This window comes from Salvelinus sp. IW2-2015, linkage group LG11 (genome assembly GCF_002910315.2).
Source record: "Salvelinus sp. IW2-2015 linkage group LG11, ASM291031v2, whole genome shotgun sequence".
NCBI classification, from domain to species: domain Eukaryota; kingdom Metazoa; phylum Chordata; class Actinopteri; order Salmoniformes; family Salmonidae; genus Salvelinus; species Salvelinus sp. IW2-2015.
In genome coordinates this window covers 45,984,348-45,991,493 of record NC_036851.1, presented here as the reverse complement: position 1 = coordinate 45,991,493, position 7,146 = coordinate 45,984,348, and positions in this window count along the sequence as shown.

Genomic DNA, 7,146 nt, shown 5'->3' with positions numbered 1-7,146 from the left:
GAAAATAGATAGGCTTTATTGACATTACTATTTGTCCTCGAAAGGGAATGTCTGTTTTCACCTTTCCCCCTACAGAAAACAATATCTACAAGACCTATACACAACTTATAATAGCAGAAAACATTTAAAGTGCAGGCTGCCCACTACTCGTTTTGGTAAGCAGCTGAGGAATGGGGCTGGAATAATGTAAAATGAAAAAACAGCTGTGGCTGCAAGGACTGACCATCCATGAGATCAAAATGATCATTTTAACCATGTTTAAAGTTTGTTCACATTTACAAACTGTCTTCAAGAATCAATGACTACATATCATTAATGTAAAAGTCCCAAAAATGGATTCACCAATTGCAAACTGTACCTTGAAAGGTCCATACACTCAAGATGTGGGTGGGCAGTTTTATCTGTTGATAATGTTAATGAGTTTAAAGACAGTTGTCAAACTATCTCTTGGATACAAACACTGTGCACAGATTCTACGGGTGATGTCTCGGAACCATATTCACAGCTTCCCAGAGACTGGCTATGGGATCTGTCATCTTCATTCACTGTGGAACAACACAACAAGATGGGGAGTTGGACACCGGAAGTCAGAATAAGTCAGAATGTCCTCCCCGAGGAAGGGCAGCATGGGTTTGTCCAGAAGGGGGAGATTTGTCTGGCTACGCCATTGAAGAGTCCACTTTCATAGGGAAGAGGGGGTCCGCACAGCTGTCATTCACTACGTCAAAAGACTTACACTTGGATGGGTAGTTCTCCTTTTCTCACCATCTTCACATACTGTTTCATGTGTGGCCAGAGAAGAAGTCGCGTCCGACACATTTCCATTTTCTATCCATCGGTGCTCGCAGAACCGTAGCATGCTAGTGCTACAACCTGTGGCTCTTACAAAGTCTTCGTTATGTGCAGGGCAATTGTGAAAAGCCAGTAAAGACTTGAGAGTGTGTGTTCTATATCCCAGTCAACAACCTTTGCAGTTCTGGAATGCGTATTGTAGGATGTGCAATCCACAGGACCCAATGTTAATCAGTGATCTGTCTTGACATCTCTCAACATGTCTTTTTGGAGTATGTTGAACGCCCAGTTGACATTGGGCCCATCTATTGAAAGTTGCAGCAGGTTATTGTTTTCCGTTCTCGGATAGGATGTCATTCCTTTTGCTAAGTATATACACAGCAAGAGAATGTCCGATAAATTTGGAGCAAATGTATTTTCGTTTTCACCTCTCCTCCATCCAATATTAGGCCGTCATTGTAAATAAGAATTTGTTCTTAATTAACTTACTTGTCTAGTTAAATAAAGGTTAAATAAAAAAATAGATATATACTCACATGCATGCCCATCTGCATTGATTGCAATTGGTGGTTCAGGCTCTCGTCAAACAGCATTACATAAGCCCGTTGTCTGAACAACTCTCTGACTGTGAGGGACTTGAATGAAGTAAGGTTCGAGCCCAAATGTACTGAGATATGCACATTTTCTTTCGTCGCATGCAAATCTCCATGCAATTTGGCTGTCCGGGAACATGGTTGGGAAAACGAGGCTCGTGTCTTCACATGACTTATAAGAATAGTGGGAGTTCGCCACTTTCAGAGCCCACAATGCTCCGGCAGCTAGCATTTCATTCTTGTTTACCATGATAACATGATCAATGTTTGCTTGGTAGCAGAGGAGGTGTGGGCACGGCGGCTGACCCCGGGTTGAAGAAGCTAGTGATGAGGGTAGAGGTCCTCGTCACTGCAACAGCACTGAGGTATTTTTCTTCTCTTTCATGTGGGAAGTTAGCGCTGCCTCCCCCATGTTCGAAATGTTGAAATCTTTGCTGCACATCTTGCATTTTGCACGGCCTTGTTTTTAAACTTTAGCCAACTACAACTCATACTTCGACATGTGTAGCCAAGCATTGTTGAAGAACATTTACGGCATAGCTAGCTAGTTGGTTTGTTAGCTAGCTATCTTCTAGCTTGCTAACTATGGAGGCTAGCTAGTCTAACATACAGTCCAACAAATGTGTGAGAGGGCAAATGCAGGGGGGTCCTGACATTATACAAAAAATGCAAAAACCATCCCACTCCTTCCTACTCCCCAGTTCAAATCACATCCCTAAACAGGCTCAGGTGCCGTGTAAGATGGAGCATTCATCAACAGGATTCCTTGTAATGCCTCTATTGTAAAATCCCCAAAAACGGTGCCTGTTTTCCCAGATTTCCTCTCTGTTCGCTGTGCATGTTAAGAAGGTCGACTGTGTAGCAATAAACGCCACAAAGTTCACCGTCTTAACATGCAACATGATCCCTCTGTTGACACAGAATATTATCTGTGTCTCTACTGCTACTACCATTAGTTCTTCAACTTTACTCCTTTCTCCGTTATTCTCACCACCTCCTGATAGGACACATGCTGGACAGTCCTTATTCTCACCATCTCCTGATAGGACACATGCTGGACAGCCCTTATTCTCACCACCTCCTGATAGGACACATGCTGGACAGCCCTTATTCTCACCACCTCCTGATAGGAGACATGCTGGACAGCCCTTATTCTCACCACCTCCTGATAGGACACATGCTGGACAGCCCTTATTCTCACCACCTCCTGATAGGAGACATGCTGGAAAGCCCTTATTCTCACACCTCCTGATAGGAGACATGCTGGACAGCCTATTCTCACCCACCTCCTGATAGGAGACATGCTGGACAGCCCTTATCTTCACCACCTCCTGATAGGACACATGCTGGACAGCCCTTATTTCTCACCACCTCCTGATAGGACACATGCTGGAAAGCCCTTATTCTCACCACCTCCTGATAGGAGACATGCTGGACAGTCCTATTCTCACCACCTCCTGATAGGAGACATGCTGGAAAGCCCTTATCTCACCACCTCCTGATAGGACACATGCTGGACAGCCATTATTCTCCCACCTCCTGATAGGACACAGCTGGACAGCCCTTATCTCACCATCTCCTGATAGGAGACATGCTGGACAGCCCTTATTCTCACCACCTCCGATAGGACACATGCTGGACAGTCCTTATTCTCACCACCTCCTGATAGGAGACATGCTGGACAGCCCTTATTCTCACCACCTCCTGATAGGACACATGCTGGACAGCCTTATTCTCACCACCTCCTGATAGGAGACATGCTGGACAGCCCTTATTCTCACCACCTCTGATAGGACACATGCTGGACAGTCCTTATTCTCACCACCTCCTGATAGGAGACATGCTGGACAGCCCTTATTCTCACCACCTCCTGATAGGACACATGCTGGACAGCCCTTATTCTCACCACCTCCTGATAGGACACATGCTGGACAGCCATTATTCTCACCATCTCCTGATAGGAGACATGCTGGACAGCCCTTATTCTCATTCTACCACCTCCTGATAGGAACATGCTGGACAGCCCTTATTCTCACCACCTCCTGATAGGACACATGCTGGACAGTCCTTATTCTCACCACCTCCTGATAGGAGACATGCTGGACAGCCCTTATTCTCACCACCTCCTGATAGGACACATGCTGGACAGCCCTATTCTCACCACCTCCTGATAGGAGACATGCTGGACAGCCCTTATTCTCAACACCCCTGATAGGACACATACTGGACATCCCTTATTCTCAACACCTCCTGATAGGACACATACTGGACAGCCATTATTCTCACCACCTCCTGATAGGACACATGCTGGACAGCCCTTATTCTCACCACCTCCTGATAGGAGACATGCTGGACAGCCATTATTCTCACCACCTCCTGATAGGAGAAATGCTGGACAGCCCTTATTCTCACCACCTCCTGATAGGAGACATGCTGGACAGCCATTATTCTCACCACCTCCTGATAGGACACATGCTGGACAGCCCTTATTCTCACCACCTCCTGATAGGAGACATGCTGGACAGCCATTATTCTCACCACCTCTGATAGGAGAAATGCTGGACAGCCCTTATTCTCACCACCTCCTGATAGGAGACATGCTGGACAGCCATTATTCTCACCACCTCCTGATAGGACACATGCTGGACAGCCCTTATCTCACCACCTCCTGATAGGAGACATCTGGACAGCCATTATTCTCACCACCTCCTGATAGGAGAAATGCTGGACAGCCCTTATTCCACCACCTCCTGATAGGAGACATGCTGGACAGCCATTATTCTCACCACCTCCTGATAGGACACATGCTGGACAGCCCTTATTCTCACCACCTCCTGATAGGAGACATGCTGGACAGCCCTTATTCTCACCACCTCCTGATAGGACACATGCTGGACAGTCCTTATTCTCACCACCTCCTGATAGGAGACATGCTGGACAGCCCTTATTCTCACCACCTCCTGATAGGACACATGCTGGACAGTCCTTATTCTCACCACCTCCTGATAGGACACATACTGGACAGCCCTTATCTCACCACCTCCTATAGGAGACATGTGGACAGCCATTATTCTCACCACCTCCTGATAGGAGACATGCTGGACAGTCCTTATTCTCACCACCTCCTGATAGGAGACATGCTGGACAGTCCTTATTCTCACCACCTCCTGATAGGAGACATGCTGGACACCCTTATTCTCACCACCTCCTGATAGGAGACATGCTGGACAGCCCTTATTCTCACCACCCCTGATAGGAGACATGCTGGACAGCCCTTATTCTCACCACCTCCTGATAGGAGACATGCTGGACAGCCCTATTCTACCACCTCCTGATAGGACACATGCTGGACAGTCCTTATTCTCACCACCTCCTGATAGGACACATGCTGGACAGCCATTATTCTCACACCTCCTGATAGGACACATGCTGGACAGTCCTTATTCTCACCACCTCCTGATAGGACACATGCTGGACAGCCCTTATTCTCACCACCTCCTGATAGGAGACATGCTGGACAGCCCTTATTCTCACCACCTCCTGATAGAGACATGCTGGACAGTCCTTATTCTCAACACCTCCTGAAGAACATGCTGGACAGCCCTTTTCTCACCACCTCCTGATAGGAGACATGCTGGACAGCCCTTATTCTCACCACCTCCTGATAGGAGACATGCTGGACAGCCCTTATTCTCACCACCTCCTGATAGGAGACATGCTGGACAGTCCTTATTCTCACCACCTCCTGATAGGGACACATGCTGGACAGCCCTTATTCTCACCACCTCCTGATAGGACACATGCTGGACAGCCCTATTCTCACCACCTCCTGATAGGAGACATGCTGGACAGTCCTTATTCTCACCACCTCCTGATAGGAACATGCTGGACCGCCATTATTCTCACCACCTCCTGATAGAGACATGCTGGACAGCCCTTATTCTCACCACCTCCTGATAGGACACATGCTGGACAAGCCCTCCTATCAGGAGGTGGTGAGAATAAGGGCTGTCCAGCATGTGTCCTATCAGGAGATGGTGAGAATAAGGACTGTCCAGCATGTGTCCTATCAGGAGGTGGTGAGAATAACGGAAGAAAGGAGTAAAGTTGAAGAACTAATGGTAGTAGCAGTAGAGACACCAGATAATATTCTGTGTCAACAGAGGGATCATGTTGCATGTTAAGACGGTGAACTTTGTGGCGTTTATTGCTACACAGTCGACCTTCTTAACATGCACAGCGCAAACAGAGAGGAAATCTGGGAAAACAGGCACCGTTTTTGGGGATTTTACAATAGAGGCATTACAAGGAATCCTGTTGATGAATGCTCCATCTTCACAGGCACCTGAGCCTGTTTAGGGATGTGATTTGAACTGGGGAGTAGGAAGGAGTGGGATGGTTTTTGCATTTTTTGTATAATGTCAGGACCCCCCTGCATTTGCCCTCTCACACATTTGTTGGACTGTATGTTAGACTAGCTAGCCTCCATAGTTAGCAAGCTAGAAGATAGCTAGCTAACAAACCAACTAGCTAGCTATGCCAGGTAAATGTTCTTCAACAATGCTTGGCTACACATGTCGAAGTATGAGTTGTAGTTGGCTAAAGTTTAAAAAACAGGACGTGCAAAATGCAAGATGTGCAGCAAAGATTTCAACATTTCGAACATGGGGGAGGCAGCGCTAACTTGCCACATGAAAGAGAAGAAAAATACCTCAGTGCTGTTGCACGTGACGACGACCTCTACCCTCATCACTAGCTTCTTCAACCCGGGGTCAGCCGCCGTGCCCACCACCTCCTCTGCTACCAAGCAAACATTGATCATGTTATCATGGTAAACAAGAATGAAATGCTAGCTGCCGGAGCATTGTGGGCTCTGAAAGTGGCGAACTCCCACTATTCTTATAAGTCATGTGAAGACACGAGCCTCGTTTTCCCAACCATGTTCCCGGACAGCCAAATTGCATGGAGATTTGCATGCGACGAAAGAAAATGTGCATATCTCAGTACATTTGGGCTCGAACCTTACTTCATTCAAGTCCCTCACAGTCAGAGAGTTGTTCAGACAACGGGCTTATGTAATGCTGTTTGACGAGAGCCTGAACCACCAATTGCAATCAATGCAGATGGGCATGCATGTGAGTATATATCTATTTTTTTATTTAACCTTTATTTAACTAGACAAGTAAGTTAATTAAGAACAAATTCTTATTTACAATGACGGCCTAATATTGGATGGAGGAGAGGTGAAAACGAAATACATTTGCTCCAAATTTATCGGACATTCCTCTGCTGTGTATATACTTAGCAAAAGGAATGACATCCTATCCGAGAACGGAACAAATAACCTGCTGCAACTTTCAATAGATGGGCCCAATGTCAACTGGGCGTTCAACATACTCCAAAAAGACATGTTGAGAGATGTCAACAGATCACTGATTAACATTGGGTCCTGTGGATTGCACATCCTACATAACGCATTCCAGAACTGCAAAGTTGTTGACTGGGATATAGAACACACACTCTCAAGTCTTTACTGGCTTTTCACAATTGCCCTGCACATAACGAAGACTTTGTAAGAGCCACAGGTTGTAGCACTAGCATGCTACGGTTCTGCGAGCACCGATGGATAGAAAATGGAAATGTGTCGGACGCGGACTTCTTCTCTGGCCACACATGAAACAGTATGTGAAGATGGTGAGAAAAGGAGAACTACCCAATCCAAAGTGTAAGTCTTTTGACGTAGTGAATGACAGCTGTGCGG